Source organism: Narcine bancroftii, chromosome 6, assembly GCF_036971445.1.
Source record: "Narcine bancroftii isolate sNarBan1 chromosome 6, sNarBan1.hap1, whole genome shotgun sequence".
Lineage (NCBI taxonomy): Eukaryota > Metazoa > Chordata > Chondrichthyes > Torpediniformes > Narcinidae > Narcine > Narcine bancroftii.
The window spans coordinates 248,618,821-248,643,658 of record NC_091474.1 but is presented as its reverse complement, the minus strand read 5'-3'; positions in this window follow the sequence as shown (position 1 = coordinate 248,643,658).

Here is a 24,838-nt window from a genome sequence, read left to right as displayed (position 1 = left end):
ATCAGAGGTGGGGAATCAGGGGGAGGAAAAGAGATGTGGGGAAAGAGAGTCAGAGAAAGAGGCACGGAAATAGAGGCAGGGAAAGAGAGGCGGGGAATGAAAGGTGGGGAATCAGAGGAGGGGAAACAGGCGGGTAAACAGAGGCAGGTAAACATAGGTGGATAAATAGAGGCGGGGAAAGAGGCGGGCAAAACATAGTGGTTGGAACTTGTGTGTTTAAAATGAGGTACACAAAACAGATCAAACAGTGTTGTTGAAATTGAGGGAGGGAAAGACAGGCACGGAAAGTGTGGAGGGGAAAGAGTGGAGGCGAAAGAGAGGTGTCGAGACAGAGGTGGGGAATCAGAGGCGGGGAATCAGAGGCGGGCAATCAGTGGCAGGCAATCAGAGGTGGGGAATCAGAGGCGGGGAATAAGAGGCCTGGAATCAGAGGCGGGGAATCAGAGGCATGGAATCAGAGGCAGGGAATCAGAGGCGGGGAATCAGAGGCGGGGAAACAGAGGCGGGGAATCAGAGGAGGGGATTCAGAGGCGGGGATTCAGAGGCTGGGAATCAGAGGCGGGGAATCAGAGGCGGGGAATCAGAGGCGGGGAATCGGAGGCAGGGATCTGAGGCAGGGAATCTGAGGCAGGGAATCTGAGGCAGGGAATCTGAGGCAGGGAATCTGAGGCGGGGAATCTGAGGCGGTAAATCTGAGTCGGGGTATCTGAGGCAGGGAATCTGAGGCAGTGAATCAGAGGCATGGAATCAGAGGCGGGTTATCAGAGGGGGCAAATGAGATGTGGGAAACTAGATGCAGAGTTAGAGGCACGGAAATAGTGGCAGGCAAAGAGAGGCAGGGTATCAGAGGCAGGGAATCAGAGGCGGGGAATCAGAGACAAGGAAAGAGAGGCGTGGAATCAGAGGTGCGGTATCAGAGGCAGGGAATCAGAGGCAGGGAATCAGAGGCAGGGAATCAGAGGCAGGCAATCAGAGGCAGGGTATCAGAGGCAGGGAATCAGAGGCAGGCAATCAGAGGCAGGGAATCTGAGGCAGGGAATCTGAGGCAGGGAATCTGAGGCAGGGAATCAGAGGCAGGGAATCTGAGGAAGGGAATCTGAGGCATGGAATCTGAGGAGGGGTATCAGAGGCGGGGAATCAGAGGCAGGGAATCAGAGGCATGGAATCAGAGGCAGGGAATCAGATGAAGGGAATCAGATGAAGGGAATCTGAGGCAGGGAATCTGAGGCAGGGAATCTGAGGCAGGGAATCTGAGGTGGGGAATCTGAGGCGGGGAATCTGAGGCGGGGAATCTGAGGCGGGGAATCTGAGGTAGGGAATTTGAGGCGGGGATTCTGAGGCGGGGAATCTGAGGCGGGGAATCTGAGGCAGGGAATCTGAGGCGGGGATTCTCAGGCATGGAATCTCAGGCAGGGAATGAGAGCCGGGGAATCTGAGGCGGGGAATCAGACGCGGGGAATAAGAGGCGGGGAATCAGAGGCGGGGAATCAGAGGCAGGGAATCTGAGGCAAGGAATCTGAGGCAGGGAATCTGAGGCAGGGAATCAGAGGCGGGGAATCAGAGGCGGGGAATCAGAGGCGGGGAATCAGAGGCATGGAATCAGAGGCGGGTTATCAGAGGGGGCAAATGAGATGTGGGAAACTAGATGCAGAGAAAGAAGCACGGAAATTGAGGCAGGCAAAGAGAGGCAGGGTATCAGAGGCAGGGAATCAGAGGCGGGGAATCAGAGACACGGAAATAGAGGCGTGGAATCAGAGGTGCAGAATCAGAGGCAGGGAATCAGAGGCAGGGAATCAGAGGCAGGGAATCAGAGGCAGGGAATCTGAGGCGGGGAATCTGAGGCAGGGAATCTGAGGCGGGGAATCTGAGGCGGGGAATCTGAGGCAGGGAATCTGAGGCGGGGAATCTGAGGCAGGGAATCTGAGGCGGGGAATCTCAGGCAGGGAATCTCAGGTAGGGAATCAGAGCCAGTAAATATGAGGCGGGGAATCAGAGGCGGGGAATCAGAGGCGGGGAAACAGAGGCAGGGAATCAGAGGCAGGGAATCAGAGGCGGGGAATCAGAGGCAGGGTATAAGAGGCGGGGAATCAGAGGCGGGGAATCAGAGGCAGGGAATCTGAGGCAGGGAATCTGAGGCAGGGAATCTGAGGCAGGGAATCTGAGGCGGGGAATCAGAGGCAGGGAATCAGAGGCGGGGAATCAGAGGCGGGGAATCAGAAGCGGGGAATAAGAGGCGGGGAATCAGAGGCGGGGAATCAGAGGCAGGGAATCTGAGGCAAGGAATCTGAGGCAGGGAATCTGAGGCAGGGAATCAGAGGCGGGGAATCAGAGGCGGGGAATCAGAGGCGGGGAATCAGAGGCATGCAATCAGAGGCGGGTTATCAGAGGGGGCAAATGAGATGTGGGAAACTAGATGCAGAGAAAGAAGCACGGAAATTGAGGCAGGCAAAGAGAGGCAGGGTATCAGAGGCAGGGAATCAGAGGCAGGGAATCAGAGGCAGGGAATCAGAGGCAGGGAATCTGAGGCGGGGAATCTGAGGCGGGGAATCTGAGGCAGGGAATCTGAGATGGGGAATCTGAGGCGGGGAATCTGAGGCGGGGAATCTGAGGCGGGGAATCTGAGGCGGGGAATCTGAGGCAGGGAATCTGAGGCGGGGAATCTCAGGCAGGGAATCTCAGGTAGGGAATCAGAGCCAGGAAATATGAGGCGGGGAATCAGAGGCGGGGAATCAGAGGCGGGGAAACAGAGGCAGGGAATCAGAGGCGGGGAATCAGATGCGGGGAATCAGAGGCAGGGAATAAGAGGCGGGGAATCAGAGGCGGGGAATCAGAGGCAGGGAATCTGACGCAGGGAATCTGAGGCAGGGAATCTGAGGCAGGGAATCTGAGGCGGGGAATCAGAGTTGGGGAATCAGAGGCGGGGAATCAGAGGCGGGGAATCAGAGGCGGCGAATCAGAGGCGGGGAATCAGAGGCGGCGAATCAGAGGCGGGGAATCAGAGGCGGGGAATCTGAGGCAGTGAATCAGAGGCGGGGAATCAGAGACACGGAAGGAGAGGCGTGGAATCAGAGGCGCGGAATCAGAGGCAGGGAATCAGAGGCAGGGAATCAGAGGCAGGGATTTAGAGGCAGGGAATCAGAGGCAGGGAATCAGAGGCAGGCAATCAGAGGCAGGGAATCTGAGGCGGGGAATCTGAGGCGGGGAATCTGAGGCGGGGAATCTGAGGCGGGGAATCTGAGGCGGGGAATCTGAGGCGGGGAATGTGAGGCAGGGAATCACAGGCAGGGAATCAGCGCCGGGGAATCTGAGGCGGGGACTCAGAGGCTGGGAATCTGAGGCAGAGAATCTGAGGCAGGGAATCTCAGGCAGGGAATCAGAGCCGGGGAATCTGAGGCGGGGATTCAGAGGCAGGGAATCAGTGGCAGGGAAACAGAGGCAGGGAATCATAGGCTGGGAATCAGAGGCGGGGAATCAGAGGCCGGGAACAAGCGGCGGGGAATCAGAGGTGGGGAATCAGAGGCAGGGAATCTGAGGCTGGGAATCTGAGGCAGGGAATCTGAGGCAGGGAATCTGAGGCAGGGAATCTGAGGCGGGGAATCTGAGGCGGGGAATCTGAGGCAGGGAATCTGAGGCGGGGATTCTGAGGCATGGAATCTCAGGCAGGGAATCAGAGCCGGGGAATCTGAGGCGAGGAATCAGACGCGGGGAATGAGAGGCGGGGAAACACAGGCAGGGAATCAGAGGCTGGGAATCAGAGGCGGGGAATCAGAGGCGGGTTATCAGTGGGGGGAAATGAGATGTGGGAAACTAGATGCAGAGAAAGAGGCACCGAAATAGAGGCAGGCAAAGAGAGGCAGGGTATCAGAGGCAGGGAATCAGAGGCGGCGAATCAGAGACACGGAAAGAGAGGCGTGGAATCAGAGGTGCGGAATCAGAGGCAGGGAATAAGAGGCAGGGAATGAGAGGCAGGAATCAGAGGCAGGGAATCAGAGGCAGGGAATCAGAGGCAGGGAATCAGAGGCAGGGAATAAGAGGCAGGGAATGAGAGGCAGGAATCAGAGGCAGGGAATGAGAGGCAGGAATCAGAGGAAGGCAATCAGAGGCAGGGAATCTGAGGCAGGGATTCTGAGGCGGGGAATCTGAGGCGGGGAATCTGAGGCGGGGAATCTGAGATGGGGAATCTGAGGCGGGGAATCTGAGGGTGGGAATCTGAGGCAGGGAATCTGAGGCGGGGAATCTCAGGCAGGGAATCTCAGGCAGGGAATCAGAGCTGGGAAATGTGAGGCGGGGAATCAGAGGTGGGGAATCAGAGGCGGGGAAACAGGCAGGGAATCAGAGGCGGGGAATCAGAGGCGGGGAATCAGAGGCGGGGAATAAGAGGCGGGGAATCAGAGGCGGGGAATCAGAGGCAGGGAATCTGAGGCAGGGAATCTGAGGCAGGGAATCTGAGGCAGGGAATCTGAGGCAGGGAATCAGAGGTGGGGAATCAGAGGCAGGGAATCAGAGGCGGGGAATCAGAGGCGGGGAATCAGAGGCATGGAATCAGAGGCGGGTAATCAGAGGGGGCAAATGAGATGTGGGAAACTAGATGCAGAGAAAGTGGCACCGAAATAGAGGCAGGCAAAGAGAGGCAGGGAATCAGAGGCAGGGAATCGGAGGCGGGGAATCAGAGATACGGAAAGAGAGGCGTGGAATCAGAGGCTCGGAATCAGAGGCAGGGAATCAGAGGCAGGGAATCAGAGGCAGGGAATCAGAGGCAGGGAATCAGAGGCAGGGAATCAGAGGCAGGGAATCAGAGGCAGGGAATCAGAGGCAGGCAATCAGAGGCAGGGAATCTGAGGCAGGGAATCTAAGTCGGGGAATCTGAGGCGGGGAATCTGAGGCGGTGAATCTGAGGCGGGGAATCTGAGGCGGGGAATCTGAGGTGGGGAATCTGAGGCGGGGAATCTGAGGAGGGGAATCTGAGGCGGGGAATCTGAGGCGGGGAATCTGAGGCGGGGAATCTGAGGCGGGGAATCTGAGGCGGGAAATCTGAGGTGGGGAATCTGAGGCGGGGTATCTGAGGCAGGGAATCTCAGGCAGGGAATCAGAGCCGGGGAATCTGAGGCGGGGAATCAGAGGCGGGGAATCAGAGGCGGGGAAACAGAGGCAGGGAATCAGAGGCGCGGAATCAGAGGTGGGGAATCAGAGGCGGGGAATAAGAGGTGGGGAATCAAAGGCGGGGAATCAGAGGCAGGGAATCTGAGGCAGGGAATCTGAGGCAGTGAATCTGAGGCAGGGAATCAGAGGCGGGGAATCAGAGGCAGGCAATCAGAGGCGGGGAATCAGAGGCAGGGAATCTGAGGCAGGGAATCTGATGCAGGGAATCAGAGCCGGGGAATCTGAGTCAGGGAATCAGAGGTGGGGAATCAGAGGCGGGGAATCAGAGGCGGGGAATAAGAGGCGGGGAATCAGAGGCGGGGAATCAGAGGCAGGGAATCTGAGGCAGGGAATCTGAGGCAGGGAATCTGAGGCAGGGAATCAGAGGCGGGGAATCAGAGGCAGGGAATCAGAGGCGGGGAATCAGAGGCGGGGAATCAGGGGGAGGAAAAGAGATGTGGGGAAAGAGAGTCAGAGAAAGAGGCGCGGAAATATAGGCAGGGAAAGAGAGGCGGGGAATGAAAGGTGGGGAATCAGAGGAGGGGAAACAGGCGGGTAAACAGAGGCAGGTAAACATAGGTGGATAAATAGAGGCGGGGAAAGAGGCGGGCAAAACATAGTGGTTGGAACTTGTGTGTTTAAAATGAGGTACACAAAACAGATCAAACAGTGTTGTTGAAATTGAGGGAGGGAAAGACAGGCACGGAAAGTGTGGAGGGGAAAGAGTGGAGGCGAAAGAGAGGCGTCGAGACAGAGGTGGGGAATCAGAGGCGGGGAATCAGAGGCGGGCAATCAGTGGCAGGCAATCAGAGGTGGGGAATCAGAGGCGGGGAATAAGAGGCCTGGAATCAGAAGCGGGGAATCAGAGGCCTGGAATCAGAGGCAGGGAATCAGAGGCGGGGAATCAGAGGCGGGGAAACAGAGGCGGGGTATCAGAGGCGGGGATTCAGAGGCGGGGATTCAGAGGCTGGGAATCAGAGGCGGGGAATCAGAGGCGGGGAATCAGAGGCGGGGAATCGGAGGCAGGGATCTGAGGCAGGGAATCTGAGGCAGGGAATCTGAGGCAGGGAATCTGAGGCAGGGAATCTGAGGCGGGGAATCTGAGGCGGTAAATCTGAGTCGGGGTATCTGAGGCAGGGAATCTGAGGCAGTGAATCAGAGGCGAGGAATCAGAGGCGGGGATTCAGAGGCGGGAATCAGAGGCAGGGAATCAGAGGCGGGAATCAGAGGCGGGGAATCAGAGGCGGGGAATCAGATGCGGGGAATCAGAGGCAGGGAATCTGAGGCAGGGAATCTGAGGCAGGGAATCAGAGGCGGGGAATCAGAGGCAGGGAATCAGAGGCGGGGAATCAGAGGCGGGGAATCAGGGGGAGGAAAAGAGATGTGGGGAAAGAGAGTCAGAGAAAGAGGCGCGGAAATAGAGGCAGGGAAAGAGAGGCGGGGAATGAAAGGTGGGGAATCAGAGGAGGGGAAACAGGCGGGTAAACAGAGGCAGGTAAACATAGGTGGATAAATAGAGGCGGGGAAAGAGGCGGGCAAAACATAGTGGTTGGACTTGTGTGTTTAAAATGAGGTACACAAAACAGATCAAACAGTGTTGTTGAAATTGAGGGAGGGAAAGACTGGCACGGAAAGTGTGGAGGGGAAAGAGTGGAGGCGAAAGAGAGGCGTCGAGACAGAGGTGGGGAATCAGAGGCGGGGAATCAGAGGCGGGCAATCAGTGGCAGGCAATCAGAGGTGGGGAATCAGAGGCGGGGAATAAGAGGCCTGGAATCAGAAGCGGGGAATCAGAGGCCTGGAATCAGAGGGAGGGAATCAGAGGCGGGGAATCAGAGGCAGGGAAACAGAGGCGGGGTATCAGAGGCGGGGATTCAGAGGCGGGGATTCAGAGGCTGGGAATCAGAGGCGGGGAATCAGAGGCGGGGAATCAGAGGCGGGGAATCGGAGGCAGGGATCTGAGGCAGGGAATCTGAGGCAGGGAATCTGAGGCAGGGAATCTGAGGCAGGGAATCTGAGGCGGGGAATCTGAGGCGGTAAATCTGAGTCGGGGTATCTGAGGCAGGGAATCTGAGGCAGTGAATCAGAGGCATGGAATCAGAGGCGGGTTATCAGAGGGGGCAAATGAGATGTGGGAAACTAGATGCAGAGAAAGAGGCACGGAAATAGAGGCAGGCAAAGAGAGGCAGGGTATCAGAGGCAGGGAATCAGAGGCGGGGAATCAGAGACAAGGAAAGAGAGGCGTGGAATCAGAGGTGCGGTATCAGAGGCAGGGAATCAGAGGCAGGGAATCGGAGGCGGGGAATCAGAGATACGGAAAGAGAGGCGTGGAATCAGAGGCTCGGAATCAGAGGCAGGGAATCAGAGGCAGGGAATCAGAGGCAGGGAATCAGAGGCAGGGAATCAGAGGCAGGGAATCAGAGGCAGGGAATCAGAGGCAGGGAATCAGAGGCAGGCAATCAGAGGCAGGGAATCTGAGGCAGGGAATCTGAGTCGGGGAATCTGAGGCGGGGAATCTGAGGCGGGGAATCTGAGGCGGGGAATCTGAGGCGGGGAATCTGAGGTGGGGAATCTGAGGCGGGGAATCTGAGGAGGGGAATCTGAGGCGGGGAATCTGAGGCGGGGAATCTGAGGCGGGGAATCTGAGGCGGGGAATCTGAGGCGGGAAATCTGAGGCGGGGAATCTGAGGCGGGGTATCTGAGGCAGGGAATCTCAGGCAGGGAATCAGAGCCGGGGAATCTGAGGCGGGGAATCAGAGGCGGGGAATCAGAGGCGGGGAAACAGAGGCAGGGAATCAGAGGCGCGGAATCAGAGGTGGGGAATCAGAGGCGGGGAATAAGAGGTGGGGAATCAAAGGCGGGGAATCAGAGGCAGGGAATCTGAGGCAGGGAATCTGAGGCAGGGAATCTGAGGCAGGGAATCAGAGGCGGGGAATCAGAGGCAGGCAATCAGAGGCGGGGAATCAGAGGCAGGGAATCTGAGGCAGGGAATCTGATGCAGGGAATCAGAGCCGGGGAATCTGAGTCAGGGAATCAGAGGTGGGGAATCAGAGGCGGGGAATCAGAGGCGGGGAATAAGAGGCGGGGAATCAGAGGCGGGGAATCAGAGGCAGGGAATCTGAGGCAGGGAATCTGAGGCAGGGAATCTGAGGCAGGGAATCAGAGGCGGGGAATCAGAGGCAGGGAATCAGAGGCGGGGAATCAGAGGCGGGGAATCAGGGGGAGGAAAAGAGATGTGGGGAAAGAGAGTCAGAGAAAGAGGCGCGGAAATATAGGCAGGGAAAGAGAGGCGGGGAATGAAAGGTGGGGAATCAGAGGAGGGGAAACAGGCGGGTAAACAGAGGCAGGTAAACATAGGTGGATAAATAGAGGCGGGGAAAGAGGCGGGCAAAACATAGTGGTTGGAACTTGTGTGTTTAAAATGAGGTACACAAAACAGATCAAACAGTGTTGTTGAAATTGAGGGAGGGAAAGACAGGCACGGAAAGTGTGGAGGGGAAAGAGTGGAGGCGAAAGAGAGGCGTCGAGACAGAGGTGGGGAATCAGAGGCGGGGAATCAGTGGCAGGCAATCAGAGGTGGGGAATCAGAGGCGGGGAATAAGAGGCCTGGAATCAGAAGCGGGGAATCAGAGGCCTGGAATCAGAGGCAGGGAATCAGAGGCGGGGAATCTGAGGCGGGGAAACAGAGGCGGGGTATCAGAGGCGGGGATTCAGAGGCGGGGATTCAGAGGCTGGGAATCAGAGGCGGGGAATCAGAGGCGGGGAATCAGAGGCGGGGAATCGGAGGCAGGGATCTGAGGCAGGGAATCTGAGGCAGGGAATCTGAGGCAGGGAATCTGAGGCAGGGAATCTGAGGCGGGGAATCTGAGGCGGTAAATCTGAGTCGGGGTATCTGAGGCAGGGAATCTGAGGCAGTGAATCAGAGGCGAGGAATCAGAGGCGGGGATTCAGAGGCGGGAATCAGAGGCAGGGAATCAGAGGCGGGAATCAGAGGCGGGGAATCAGAGGCGGGGAATCAGATGCGGGGAATCAGGGGCAGGGAATCTGAGGCAGGGAATCTGAGGCAGGGAATCTGAGGCAGGGAATCTGAGGCAGGGAATCTGAGGCAGGGAATCAGAGGCAGGGAATCTGAGGCAGGGAATCTGAGGCAGGGAATCTGAGGCAGGGAATCAGAGGCGGGGAATCAGAGGCAGGGAATCAGAGGTGGGGAATCAGAGGCGGGGAATCAGGGGGAGGAAAAGAGATGTGGGGAAAGAGAGTCAGAGAAAGAGGCGCGGAAATAGAGGCAGGGAAAGAGAGGCGGGGAATGAAAGGTGGGGAATCAGAGGAGGGGAAACAGGCGGGTAAACAGAGGCAGGTAAACATAGGTGGATAAATAGAGGCGGGGAAAGAGGCGGGCAAAACATAGTGGTTGGACTTGTGTGTTTAAAATGAGGTACACAAAACAGATCAAACAGTGTTGTTGAAATTGAGGGAGGGAAAGACTGGCACGGAAAGTGTGGAGGGGAAAGAGTGGAGGCGAAAGAGAGGCGTCGAGACAGAGGTGGGGAATCAGAGGCGGGGAATCAGAGGCGGGCAATCAGTGGCAGGCAATCAGAGGTGGGGAATCAGAGGCGGGGAATAAGAGGCCTGGAATCAGAAGCGGGGAATCAGAGGCCTGGAATCAGAGGGAGGGAATCAGAGGCGGGGAATCAGAGGCAGGGAAACAGAGGCGGGGTATCAGAGGCGGGGATTCAGAGGCGGGGATTCAGAGGCTGGGAATCAGAGGCGGGGAATCAGAGGCGGGGAATCAGAGGCGGGGAATCGGAGGCAGGGATCTGAGGCAGGGAATCTGAGGCAGGGAATCTGAGGCAGGGAACCTGAGGCAGGGAATCTGAGGCGGGGAATCTGAGGCGGTAAATCTGAGTCGGGGTATCTGAGGCAGGGAATCTGAGGCAGTGAATCAGAGGCATGGAATCAGAGGCGGGTTATCAGAGGGGGCAAATGAGATGTGGGAAACTAGATGCAGAGAAAGAGGCACGGAAATAGAGGCAGGCAAAGAGAGGCAGGGTATCAGAGGCAGGGAATCAGAGGCGGGGAATCAGAGACAAGGAAAGAGAGGCGTGGAATCAGAGGTGCGGTATCAGAGGCAGGGAATCAGAGGCAGGGAATCAGAGGCAGGGAATCAGAGGCAGGCAATCAGAGGCAGGGAATCAGAGGCAGGGAATCAGAGGCAGGCAATCAGAGGCAGGGAATCTGAGGCAGGGAATCTGAGGCAGGGAATCTGATGCAGGGAATCAGAGGCAGGGAATCTGCGGCAGGGAATCTGAGGCAGGGAATCTGAGGAGGGGAATCAGAGGCGGGGAATCAGAGGCAGGGAATCAGAGGCAGGGAATCAGAGGCAGGGAATCAGATGAAGGGAATCAGATGAAGGGAATCTGAGGCAGGGAATCTGAGGCAGGGAATCTGAGGCAGGGAATCTGAGGTGGGGAATCTGAGGCATGGAATCAGAGGCGGGTTATCAGAGGGGGCAAATGAGATGTGGGAAACTAGATGCAGAGAAAGAGGCACGGAAATAGAGGCAGGCAAAGAGAGGCAGGGTATCAGAGGCAGGGAATCAGAGGCGGGGAATCAGAGACATGGAAAGAGAGGCGTGGAATCAGAGGTGCCGTATCAGAGGCAGGGAATCAGAGGCAGGGAATCAGAGGCAGGGAATCAGAGGCAGGCAATCAGAGGCAGGGAATCAGAGGCAGGCAATCAGAGGCAGGGAATCTGAGGCAGGGAATCTGAGGCAGGGAATCTGAGGCAGGGAATCAGAGGCAGGGAATCTGAGGCAGGGAATCTGAGGCAGGGAATCTGAGGAGGGGAATCAGAGGCGGGGAATCAGAGGCAGGGAATCTGAGGCAGGGAATCAGAGGCAGGGAATCAGATGAAGGGAATCAGATGAAGGGAATCTGAGGCAGGGAATCTGAGGCAGGGAATCTGAGGCAGGGAATCTGAGGCGGGGAATCTGAGGCGGGGAATGTGAGGCAGGGAATTTGAGGCGGGGAATCTGAGGTGGGGAATCTGAGGCGGGGAATGTGAGGCAGGGAATTTGAGGCGGGGAATCTGAGGCGGGGAATCTGAGGCGGGGAATCTGAGGCAGGGAATCAGAGGCAGGGAATCAGATGAAGGGAATCAGATGAAGGGAATCTGAGGCAGGGAATCTGAGGCAGGGAATCTGAGGCGGGGAATCTGAGGCGGGGAATCTGAGGCGGGGAATGTGAGGCAGGGAATTTGAGGCGGGGAATCTGAGGCGGGGAATCTGAGGCGGGGAATCAGAGGCAGTGAATCTGAGGCCGGTATTCTCAGGCATGGAATCTCAGGCAGGGAATCAGAGCCGGGGAATCTGAGGCGGGGAATCAGACGCGGGGAATAAGAGGCGGGGAATCAGAGGCGGGGAATCAGAGGCAGGGAATCTGAGGCAAGGAATCTGAGGCAGGGAATCTGAGGCAGGGAATCAGAGGCGGGGAATCAGAGGCGGGGAATCAGAGGCGGGGTATCAGCGGCATGGAATCAGAGGCGGGTTATCAGAGGGGGCAAATGAGATGTGGGAAACTAGATGCAGAGAAAGAAGCACGGAAATAGAGGCAGGCAAAGAGAGGCAGGGTATCAGAGGCAGGGAATCAGAGGCGGGGAATCAGAGACACGGAAATAGAGGCGTGGAATCAGAGGTGCGGAATCAGAGGCAGGGAATCAGAGGCAGGGAATCAGAGGCAGGGAATCAGAGGCAGGGAATCTGAGGCGGGGAATCTGAGGCGGGGAATCTGAGTCGGGGAATCTGAGACGGGGAATCTGAGGCGGGGAATCTGAGGCGGGGAATCTGAGGCGGGGAATCTGAGGCGGGGAATCTGAGGTGGGGAATCTGAGGCGGGGAATCAGAGGCGGGGAAACAGAGGCAGGGAATCAGAGGCGGGGAATCAGAGGCGGGGAATCAGAGGCAGGGAATAAGAGGCGGGGAATCAGAGGCGGGGAATCAGAGGCAGGGAATCTGAGGCAGGGAATCTGAGGCAGGGAATCTGAGGCAGGGAATCTGAGGCGGGGAATCAGAGGCAGGGAATCAGAGGCGGGGAATCAGAGGCGGGGAATCAGAAGCGGGGAATAAGAGGCGGGGAATCAGAGGCGGGGAATCAGAGGCAGGGAATCTGAGGCAAGGAATCTGAGGCAGGGAATCTGAGGCAGGGAATCAGAGGCGGGAATCAGAGGCGGGGAATCAGAGGCATGGAATCAGTGGCGGGTTATCAGAGGGGGCAAATGAGATGTGGGAAACTAGATGCAGAGAAAGAAGCACGGAAATAGAGGCAGGCAAAGAGAGGCAGGGTATCAGAGGCAGGGAATCAGAGGCGGGGAATCAGAGACACGGAAATAGAGGCGTGGAATCAGAGGTGCGGAATCTCAGAGGCAGGGAATCAGAGGCAGGGAATCAGAGGCAGGGAATCAGAGGCAGGGAATCTGAGGCGGGGAATCTGAGGCGGGGAATCTGAGGCAGGGAATCTGAGACGGGGAATCTGAGGCGGGGAATCTGAGGCGGGGAATCTGAGGCGGGGAATCTGAGGCGGGGAATCTGAGGCGGGGAATCTGTGGCAGGGAATCTGAGGCGGGGAATCTCAGGCAGGGAATCTCAGGTAGGGAATCAGAGCCAGGAAATATGAGGCGGGGAATCAGAGGCGGGGAATCAGAGGCGGGGAAACAGAGGCAGGGAATCAGAGGCGGGGAATCAGGGGCGGGGAATCAGAGGCAGGGAATAAGAGGCGGGAAATCAGAGGCGGGGAATCAGAGGCAGGGAATCTGAGGCAAGGAATCTGAGGCAGGGAATCTGAGGCAGGGAATCTGAGGCGGGGAATCAGAGTTGGGGAATCAGAGGCGGGGAATCAGAGGCGGCGAATCAGAGGCGGCGAATCAGAGGCGGGGAATCAGAGGCGGCGAATCAGAGGCGGGGAATCAGAGGCGGGGAATCTGAGGCAGTGAATCAGAGGCGGGGAATCAGAGACACGAAAAGAGAGGCGTGGAATCAGAGGCGCGGAATCAGAGGCAGGGAAACAGAGGCAGGGAATCAAAGGCAGGGATTTAGAGGCAGGGAATCAGAGGCAGGGAATCAGAGGCAGGCAATCAGAGGCAGGGAATCTGAGGCGGGGAATCTGAGGCGGGGAATCTGAGGTGGGGAATCTGAGGCGGGGAATCTGAGGCGGGGAATCTGAGGCGGGGAATCTGAGGCGGGGAATCTGAGGCGGGGAATCTGAGGCGGGGAATCTGAGGCAGGGAATCACAGGCAGGGAATCAGAGCCGGGGAATCTGAGGCGGGGACTCAGAGGCTGGGAATCTGAGGCAGGGAATCTCAGGCAGGGAATCTCAGGCAGGGAATCAGAGCCGGGGAATCTGAGGCGGGGATTCAGAGGCGGGGAATCAGAGGCAGGGAAACAGAGGCAGGGAATCATAGGCGGGGAATCAGAGGCGGGGAATCAGAGGCCGGGAACAAGCGGCGGGGAATGAGAGGCGGGGAATCAGAGGCAGGGAATCTGAGGCAGGGAATCTGAGGCAGGGAATCTGAGGCAGGGAATCAGAGGCGGGGAATCAGAGGCGGGGAATCAAATGAAGGGAATCAGATGAAGGGAATCTGAGGCTGGGAATCTGAGGCAGGGAATCTGAGGCAGGGAATCTGAAACAGGGAATCTGAGGCGGGGAATCTGAGGCGGGGAATCTGAGTAGGGGAATCTGAAGTGGGGAATCTGAGGCAGGGAATCACAGGCATGGAATCAGAGGCGGGTTATCAGAGGGGGGAAATGAGATGTGGGAAACAAGATGCAGAGAATGATGCACGGAAATAGAGGCAGGGAATCAGAGGCAGGGAATCAGAGGCAGGGAATCAGAGGCGGGGAATCAGAGGCAGGGAATAAGAGGCAGGGAATCAGAGGCAGGGAATCAGAGGAGGGGAATCAGAGGAGGGGAATCAGAGGCAGGGAATCAGAGGCAGGGAATCAGAGGAGGGGAATCAGAGGCGGGGAATCAGAGGGAAGAAAAGAAATGTGGGGAAAGAGAGGCAGAGAAAGAGGCGCGGAAATAGAGGCAGGGAAAGAGAGGCGGGGAATGAAAGGTGGGGAATCAGAGGCGGGGAATCAGAGGCGTGGAATCTGAGGCGGGGAAAGAGATGTGGGGAAACGGAGGCCGGGAAAGTTGCGCGGAAAGGGAGGCGGGTAATCAGAAGCGGGGAATCCGAGGCGGGGAAACAGAGGCGGGGAATCAGAGGCGGGGATTCAGAGGCTGGGATTCAGATGCGGGGAATCAGAGGCGGGGTATCAGAGGCGGGGAATCAGAGGCAGAGAATCGGAGGCAGGGAATCTGAGGCAGGGAATCTGAGGCAGGGAATCAGAGCTGGGGAATCTGAGGCGGGGAATCAGAGGCGGGGAATCAGAGCGTGGAATCAGAGGCGGGGAATCAGAGGCTGGGAATCAGATGCGAGGAATCAGAGGCGGGGAATCACAGGCGGGGAATCAGATGCGGGGAATCAGAGGCGGGGAATTTGAGGCAGGGAATCTGAGGCAGGGAATCAGAGCCGGGGAATCTGAGGCAGGGAATAAGAGGTGGGGAATAAGAGGCGGGGAATCAGAGGTGGGGAATCAGAGGTGGGGAATCAGAGGCGGGGAATCAGATGCAGGGAATCACAGGCATGGAATCAGAGGCGGGTTATCAGAGGGGGGAAATGAGATGTGGGAAACAAGATGCAGAGAATGATGCACGGAAATAGAGGCAGGGAATGAGAGCCGGGGAATATGAGGCGGGGAATAAGGGGTGGGGAATAAGAGGCGGGGAATCAGAGGCAGGGAATCTGAGGCAGGGAATCAGAGGCGGGGAATCAGAGGCGGGGAATCAGAGGCAGGGAATCTGAGGCAGGGAATGTGAGGCAGGGAATCTGAGGCAGGGAATCAGAGGCGGGGAATCAGAGGCAGGGAATGAGAGGCGGGGAATCAGAGGCAGGGAATCTGAGGCAGGGAAGCTGATGCAGGGAATCAGAGCCGGGGAATCTGAGGCAGGGCATCAGAGGCGGGGAATCAGAGGCGGGGAATCAGAGGCGGGGAATAAGAGGCGGGGAATCAGAGGCGGGGAATCAGAGGCAGGGAATCTGAGGCAGAGAATCTGAGGCAGGGAATCTGAGGCAGGGAATCAGAGGCGGGGAATCAGAGGCAGGGAATCAGAGGCGGGGAGTCAGAGGCGGGGAATCAGCGGGAGGAAAAGAGATGTGGGGAAAGAGAGGCAGTGAAAGAGGCGCGGAAATAGAGGCAGGGAAAGCGAGGCGGGGAATGAAAGGTGGGGAATCAGAGGCGGGGAAACAGGCGGGTAAACAGAGGCAGGTAAACATAGGTGGATAAATAGAGGCGGGGAAAGAGGCGGGCAAAACATAGTGGTTGGTACTTGTGTGTTTAAAATCAGGTACACAAAACAGATCAAACAGTGTTGTTGAAATTGAGGGAGGGAAAGACAGGCACGGAAAGAGTGGAGGGGAAAGAGTGGAGGCGAAAGAGAGGTGTAGAGACAGAGGTGGGGAATCATAGGCGGGGAATCAGAGGCGGTGAAACAGGTGGGTAAACAGAGGTGGGTAAACATAAGCGGAGAAATAGAGGCGGGGAAAGTGATGGGTGAAACATAGTGGTTGGAAATTGTGTGTTGAAAATGAGGTACACAGAACAGATCAAACAGAGTTGTTGAAATTGAGGGAGGGAAAGAGAGGCGCGGAAAAAGTGTAGGGGAAAAAGCGGAGGCGAAAGAGAGGCATACAGACAGAGGTGGGGAATCAGAGGCGGGGAATCAGAGGCGGGGAATCAGAGGCGGGCAATCAGTGGCAGGCAATCAGAGGTGGGGAATCAGAGGCGCGGAATAAGAGGCCTGGAATCAGAGGCGGGGAATCAGAGGCTGGGAATCAGAGGCGTGGAATCAGAGGCGGGCAATCAGAGGCGGGGATTCAGAGGTGGGGATTCAGAGGCTGGGAATCGGAGGCGGGGAATCATAGGCGGGGAATCAGAGGCGGGGAATCGGAGGCAGGGAATCTGAGGCAGGGAATCTGAGGCAGGGAATCAGAGCCGGGGAATCTGAGGCAGGGAATCAGAGGCGAGGAATCAGAGGCGGGGATTCAGAGGCGGGGAATCAGAGGCAGGGTATCAGAGGCGGGAATCAGAAGCGGGGAATCAGAGGCGGGGAATCAGATGCGGGGAATCAGTGGCAGGGAATCTGAGGCAGGGAATCTGAAACAGGGAATCTGAGCCAGGGAATCTGAGGCAGGGAATCAGAGGTGGGGAATCAGAGGCGGGGAATCAGAGGCGGGGAATCAGAGGCCGGGAATCAGACGCAGGGAATCAAATGAAGGGAATCAGATGAAGGGAATCTGAGACTGGGAATCTGAGGCAGGGAATCTGAGGCAGGGAATCTGAGGCAGGGAATCTGAGGCGGGGAATCTGAGGCGGGGAATCTGAGTAGGGGAATATGAAGCGGGGAATCTGAGGTAGGGAATCACAGGCATGGAATCAGAGGCGGGTTATCAGAGGGGGAAATGAGATGTGGCAAACAAGATGCAGAGAATGATGCACGGAAATAGAGGCAGGGAATGAGAGGCGGGGAATCAGAGACACGGAAAGAGACGCTTGGAATCAGAGGACCGGAATCAGAGGCAGGGAATCAGAGGCAGGGAATCAGAGGCAGGGAATCAGAGGCGGGGATTCAGATGCGGGGAATCAGAGGCGGGGTATCAGAGGCGGGGAATCAGAGGCGGGGAATCGGAGGCAGGGAATCTGAGGCAGGGAATCTGAGGCAGGGAATCAGAGCTGGGGAATCTGAGGCGGGGAATCAGAGGCAGGGAATCAGAGGCGTGGAATCAGAGGCGGGGAATCAGAGGCTGGGAATCAGATGCGAGGAATCAGAGGCGGGGAATCACAGGCGGGGAATCAGATGCGGGGAATCAGAGGCAGGGAATTTGAGGCAGGGAATCTGAGGCAGGGAATCAGAGCCGGGGAATCTGAGGCGGGGAATAAGAGGTGGGGAATAAGAGGCGGGGAATCAGAGGCAGGGAATCTGAGGCAGGGAATCTGTCGCAGGGAATCTGAGGCAGGGAATCAGAACCGGGAAATCTGAGGTGGGGAATCAGAGGCGGGGAATCAGAGGCGGGGAATCAGAGGTGGGGAATCAGAGGTGGGGAATCAGAGGCGGGGAATCAGAGGCAGGGAATCGCAGGCATGGAATCAGAGGCGGGTTACCAGAGGGGGGAAATGAGATGTGGGAAACAAGATGCAGAGAATGATGCACGGAAATAGAGGCAGGGAATGAGAGGCAGGGTATCAGAGGCAGGGAATCAGAGGCGGGGAATCAGAGACACGGAAAGAGAGGCTTGGAATCAGAGGACCGGAATCAGAGGCAGGGAATCAGAGGCAGGGAATCAGAGGCAGGGAATCAGAGGCGGGGAATCAGAGGCAGGGAATAAGAGGCAGGGTATCAGAGGCAGGGAATCAGAGGAGGGGATTCAGAGGCGGGGAATCAGAGGGAAGAAAAGAAATGTGGGGAAAGAGAGGCAGAGAAAGAGGCGCGGAAATAGAGGCAGGGAAAGCGAGGCGGGGAATGAAAGGTGGGGAATCAGAGGCGGGGAAACAGGCGGGTAAACAGAGGCAGGTAAACATAGGTGGATAAATAGAGGCGGGGAAAGAGGCGGGCAAAACATAGTGGTTGGAACTTGTGTGTTTAAAATCAGGTACACAAAACAGATCAAACAGTGTTGTTGAAATTGAGGGAGGGAAAGACAGGCACGGAAAGAGTGGAGGGGAAAGAGTGGAGGCGAAAGAGAGGCGTAGAGACAGAGGTGGGGAATCATAGGTGGGGAATCAGAGGCGGTGAAACAGGTGGGTAAACAGAGGTGGGTAAACATAGGCGGAGAAATAGAGGTGGGGAAAGTGATGGGTGAAACATAGTGGTTGGAAATTGTGTGTTGAAAATGAGGTACACAGAACAGATCAAACAGAGTTGTTGAAATTGAGGGAGGGAAAGAGAGGCGCGGAAAAAGTGTAGGGGAAAAAGCGGAGGGGAAAGAGAGGCATACAGACAGAGGTGGGGAATCAGAGGCGGGGAATCAGAGGCGGGGAATCAGAGGCGGGCAATCAGTGGCAGGAAATCAGAGGTGGGGAATCAGAGGCGGGGAATAAGAGGCCTGGAATCAGAGGCGGGGAATCAGAGGCGTGGAATCAGAGGCGGGCAATCAGAGGCGGGGAATCAGAGGCGGGGATTCAGAGGTGGGGATTCAGAGGCTGGGAATCAGAGGCAGGGAATTTGAGGCAGGGAATCTGAGGCAGGGAATCAGAGCCGGGGAATCTGAGGCGGGGAATAAGAGGTGGGGAATAAGAGGCGGGGAATCTGAGGCGGGGAAAGAGATGTGGGGAAACGGAGGCCGGGAAAGTTGCGCGGAAAGGGAGGCGGGTAATCAGAAGCGGGGAATCCGAGGCGGGGAAACAGAGGCGGGGAATCAGAGGCGGGGATTCAGAGGCTGGGATTCAGATGCGGGGAATCAGAGGCGGGGTATCAGAGGCGGGGAATCAGAGGCAGAGAATCGGAGGCAGGGAATCTGAGGCAGGGAATCTGAGGCAGGGAATCAGAGCTGGGGAATCTGAGGCGGGGAATCAGAGGCGGGGAATCAGAGCGTGGAATCAGAGGCGGGGAATCAGAGGCTGGGAATCAGATGCGAGGAATCAGAGGCGGGGAATCACAGGCGGGGAATCAGATGCAGGGAATCAGAGGCAGGGAATTTGAGGCAGGGAATCTGAGGCAGGGAATCAGAGCCGGGGAATCTGAGGCGGGGAATAAGAGGTGGGGAATAAGAGGCGGGGAATCAGAGGTGGGGAATCAGAGGTGGGGAATCAGAGGCGGGGAATCAGATGCAGGGAATCACAGGCATGGAATCAGAGGCGGGTTATCAGAGGGGGGAAATGAGATTTGGGAAACAAGATGCAGAGAATGATGCACGGAAATAGAGGCAGGGAATGAGAGCCGGGGAATATGAGGCGGGGAATAAGGGGTGGGGAATAAGAGGCGGGGAATCAGAGGCAGGGAATCTGAGGCAGGGAATCAGAGGCGGGGAATCAGAGGCGGGGAATCAGAGGCAGGGAATCTGAGGCAGGGAATGTGAGGCAGGGAATCTGAGGCAGGGAATCAGAGGCGGGGAATCAGAGGCAGGGAATGAGAGGCGGTGAATCAGAGGCAGGGAATCTGAGGCAGGGAAGCTGATGCAGGGAATCAGAGCCGGGGAATCTGAGGCAGGACATCAGAGGCGGGGAATCAGAGGCGGGGAATCAGAGGCGGGGAATAAGAGGCGGGGAATCAGAGGCGGGGAATCAGAGGCAGGGAATCTGAGGCAGAGAATCTGAGGCAGGGAATCTGAGGCAGGGAATCAGAGGCGGGGTATCAGAGGCAGGGAATCAGAGGCGGGGAGTCAGAGGCGGGGAATCAGCGGGAGGAAAAGAGATGTGGGGAAAGAGAGGCAGTGAAAGAGGCGCGGAAATAGAGGCAGGGAAAGCGAGGCGGGGAATGAAAGGTGGGGAATCAGAGGCGGGGAAACAGGCGGGTAAACAGAGGCAGGTAAACATAGGTGGATAAATAGAGGCGGGGAAAGAGGCGGGCAAAACATAGTGGTTGGAACTTGTGTGTTTAAAATCAGGTACACAAAACAGATCAAACAGTGTTGTTGAAATTGAGGGAGGGAAAGACAGGCACGGAAAGAGTGGAGGGGAAAGAGTGGAGGCGAAAGAGAGGTGTAGAGACAGAGGTGGGGAATCATAGGCGGGGAATCAGAGGCGGTGAAACAGGTGGGTAAACAGAGGTGGGTAAACATAAGCGGAGAAATAGAGGCGGGGAAAGTGATGGGTGAAACATAGTGGTTGGAAATTGTGTGTTGAAAATGAGGTACACAGAACAGATCAAACAGAGTTGTTGAAATTGAGGGAGGGAAAGAGAGGCGCGGAAAAAGTGTAGGGGAAAAAGCGGAGGCGAAAGAGAGGCATACAGACAGAGGTGGGGAATCAGAGGCGGGGAATCAGAGGCGGGGAATCAGAGGCGGGCAATCAGTGGCAGGCAATCAGAGGTGGGGAATCAGAGGCGCGGAATAAGAGGCCTGGAATCAGAGGCGGGGAATCAGAGGCGGGGATTCAGAGGTGGGGATTCAGAGGCTGGGAATCGGAGGCGGGGAATCATAGGCGGGGAATCAGAGGCGGGGAATCGGAGGCAGGGAATCTGAGGCAGGGAATCTGAGGCAGGGAATCAGAGCCGGGGAATCTGAGGCAGGGAATCAGAGGCGAGGAATCAGAGGCGGGGATTCAGAGGCGGGGAATCAGAGGCAGGGAATCAGAGGCGGGAATCAGAAGCGGGGAATCAGAGGCGGGGAATCAGATGCGGGGAATCAGTGGCAGGGAATCTGAGGCAGGGAATCTGAAGCAGGGAATCTGAGCCAGGGAATCTGAGGCAGGGAATCAGAGGTGGGGAATCAGAGGCAGGGAATCAGAGGCGGGGAATCAGAGGCCGGGAATCAGACGCAGGGAATCAAATGAAGGGAATCAGATGAAGGGAATCTGAGACTGGGAATCTGAGGCAGGGAATCTGAGGCAGGGAATCTGAGGCAGGGAATCTGAGGCGGGGAATCTGAGGCGGGGAATCTGAGTAGGGGAATATGAAGCGGGGAATCTGAGGTAGGGAATCACAGGCATGGAATCAGAGGCGGGTTATCAGAGGGGGAAATGAGATGTGGCAAACAAGATGCAGAGAATGATGCACGGAAATAGAGGCAGGGAATGAGAGGCAGGGTATCAGAGGCAGGGAATCAGAGGCGGGGAATCAGAGACACGGAAAGAGACGCTTGGAATCAGAGGACCGGAATCAGAGGCAGGGAATCAGAGGCAGGGAATCAGAGGCAGGGAATCAGAGGCGGGGATTCAGATGCGGGGAATCAGAGGCGGGGTATCAGAGGCGGGGAATCAGAGGCGGGGAATCGGAGGCAGGGAATCTGAGGCGGGGAATCAGAGGCAGGGAATCAGAGGCGTGGAATCAGAGGTGGGGAATCAGAGGCGGGGAATCAGAGGCGGGGAATCAGAGGCGGGCAATCAGTGGCAGGCAATCAGAGGTGGGGAATCAGAGGCGGGGAATAAGAGGCCTGGAATCAGAGGCGGGGAATCAGAGGCGTGGAATCAGAGGCGGGCAATCAGAGGCGGGGAATCAGAGGCGGGGATTCAGAGGTGGGGATTCAGAGGCTGGGAATCAGAGGCGGGGAATCATAGGCGGGGAATCAGAGGCGGGGAATCGGAGGCAGGGAATCTGAGGCAGGGAATCTGAGGCAGGGAATCAGAGCCGGGGAATCTGAGGCAGGGAATCAGAGGCGAGGAATCAGAGGCGGGGATTCAGAGGCGGGGAATCAAAGGCAGGGAATCAGAGGCGGGAATCTGAAGCGGGGAATCAGAGGCGGGGAATCAGATGCGGGGAATCAGTGGCAGGGAATCTGAGGCAGGGAATCTGAAGCAGGGAATCTGAGCCAGGGAATCTGAGGCAGGGAATCAGAGGTGGGGAATCAGAGGCGGGGAATCAGAGGCGGGGAATCAGAGGCCGGGAATCAGACGCAGGGAATCAAATGAAGGGAATCAGATGAAGGGAATCTGAGGCTGGGAATCTGAGGCAGGGAATCTGAGGCAGGGAATCTGAAACAGGGAATCTGAGGCGGGGAATCTGAGGCGGGGAATCTGAGTAGGGGAATCTGAAGTGGGGAATCTGAGGCAGGGAATCACAGGCATGGAATCAGAGGCGGGTTATCAGAGGGGGGAAATGAGATGTGGGAAACAAGATGCAGAGAATGATGCACGGAAATAGAGGCAGGGAATGAGAGGCAGGGTATCAGAGGCAGGGAATCAGAGGCGGGGAATCAGAGACACAGAAAGAGAGGCTTGGAATCAGAGGACCGGAATCAGAGGCAGGGAATCAGAGGCAGGGAATCAGAGGCAGGGAATCAGAGGCGGGGAATCAGAGGCAGGGAATAAGAGGCAGGGAATCAGAGGCAGGGAATCAGAGGAGGGGAATCAGAGGCGGGGAATCAGAGGCAGGGAATCAGAGGCAGGGAATCAGAGGAGGGGAATCAGAGGCGGGGAATCAGAGGGAAGAAAAGAAATGTGGGGAAAGAGAGGCAGAGAAAGAGGCGCGGAAATAGAGGCAGGGAAAGAGAGGCGGGGAATGAAAGGTGGGGAATCAGAGGCGGGGAATCAGAGGCGTGGAATCTGAGGCGGGGAAAGAGATGTGGGGAAACGGAGGCCGGGAAAGTTGCGCGGAAAGGGAGGCGGGTAATCAGAAGCGGGGAATCCGAGGCGGGGAAACAGAGGCGGGGAATCAGAGGCGGGGATTCAGAGGCTGGGATTCAGATGCGGGGAATCAGAGGCGGGGTATCAGAGGCGGGGAATCAGAGGCAGAGAATCGGAGGCAGGGAATCTGAGGCAGGGAATCTGAGGCAGGGAATCAGAGCTGGGGAATCTGAGGCGGGGAATCAGAGGCGGGGAATCAGAGCGTGGAATCAGAGGCGGGGAATCAGAGGCTGGGAATCAGATGCGAGGAATCAGAGGTGGGGAATCACAGGCGGGGAATCAGATGCGGGGAATCAGAGGCAGGGAATTTGAGGCAGGGAATCTGAGGCAGGGAATCAGAGCCGGGGAATCTGAGGCGGGGAATAAGAGGTGGGGAATAAGAGGCGGGGAATCAGAGGTGGGGAATCAGAGGTGGGGAATCAGAGGCGGGGAATCAGATGCAGGGAATCACAGGCATGGAATCAGAGGCGGGTTATCAGAGGGGGGAAATGAGATGTGGGAAACAAGATGCAGAGAATGATGCACGGAAATAGAGGCAGGGAATGAGAGGCAGGGTATCAGAGGCAGGGAATCAGAGGCGGGGAATCAGAGACACGGAAAGAGAGGCTTTGAATCAGAGGACCGGAATCAGAGGCAGGGAATCAGAGGCAGGGAATCAGAGGCAGGGAATCAGAGGCGGGGAATCAGAGGCAGGGAATAAGAGGCAGGGAATCAGAGGCAGGGAATCAGAGGAGGGGAATCAGAGGCGGGGAATCGGAGGGAAGAAAAGAAATGTGGGGAAAGAGAGGCAGAGAAAGAGGCGCGTAAATAGAGGCAGGGAAAGCGAGGCGGGGAATGAAAGGTGGGGAATCAGAGGCGGGGAAACAGGCGGGTAAACAGAGGCAGGTAAACATAGGTGGATAAATAGAGGCGGGGAAAGAGGCGGGCAAACATAGTGGTTGGAACTTGTGTGTTTAAAATCAGGTACACAAAACAGATCAAACAGTGTTGTTGAAATTGAGGGAGGGAAAGACAGGCACGGAAAGAGTGGAGGGGAAAGAGTGGAGGCGAAAGAGAGGCGTAGAGACAGAGGTGGGGAATCATAGGCGGGGAATCAGAGGCGGTGAAACAGGTGGGTAAACAGAGGTTGGTAAACATAGGCGGAGAAATAGAGGCGTGGAATGTGATGGGTGAAACATAGTGGTTGGAAATTGTGTGTTGAAAATGAGGTACACAGAACAGATCAAACAGAGTTGTTGAAATTGAGGGAGGGAAAGAGAGGCGCGGAAAAAGTGTAGGGGAAAAAGCGGAGGCGAAAGAGAGGCATACAGACAGAGGTGGGGATTCAGAGGCGGGGAATCAGAGGCAGGGAATCAGAGGCGGGAATCAGAAGCGGGGAATCAGAGGCGGGGAATCAGATGCGGGGAATCAGTGGCAGGGAATCTGAGGCAGGGAATCTGAAACAGGGAATCTGAGCCAGGGAATCTGAGGCAGGGAATCAGAGGTGGGGAATCAGAGGCGGGGAATCAGAGGCGGGGAATCAGAGGCCGGGAATCAGACGCAGGGAATCAAATGAAGGGAATCAGATGAAGGGAATCTGAGACTGGGAATCTGAGGCAGGGAATCTGAGGCAGGGAATCTGAGGCAGGGAATCTGAGGCGGGGAATCTGAGGCGGGGAATCTGAGTAGGGGAATATGAAGCGGGGAATCTGAGGTAGGGAATCACAGGCATGGAATCAGAGGCGGGTTATCAGAGGGGGAAATGAGATGTGGCAAACAAGATGCAGAGAATGATGCACGGAAATAGAGGCAGGGAATGAGAGGCGGGGAATCAGAGACACGGAAAGAGACGCTTGGAATCAGAGGACCGGAATCAGAGGCAGGGAATCAGAGGCAGGGAATCAGAGGCAGGGAATCAGAGGCGGGGATTCAGATGCGGGGAATCAGAGGCGGGGTATCAGAGGCGGGGAATCAGAGGCGGGGAATCGGAGGCAGGGAATCTGAGGCAGGGAATCTGAGGCAGGGAATCAGAGCTGGGGAATCTGAGGCGGGGAATCAGAGGCAGGGAATCAGAGGCGTGGAATCAGAGGCGGGGAATCAGAGGCTGGGAATCAGATGCGAGGAATCAGAGGCGGGGAATCACAGGCGGGGAATCAGATGCGGGGAATCAGAGGCAGGGAATTTGAGGCAGGGAATCTGAGGCAGGGAATCAGAGCCGGGGAATCTGAGGCGGGGAATAAGAGGTGGGGAATAAGAGGCGGGGAATCAGAGGCAGGGAATCTGAGGCAGGGAATCTGTCGCAGGGAATCTGAGGCAGGGAATCAGAACCGGGAAATCTGAGGTGGGGAATC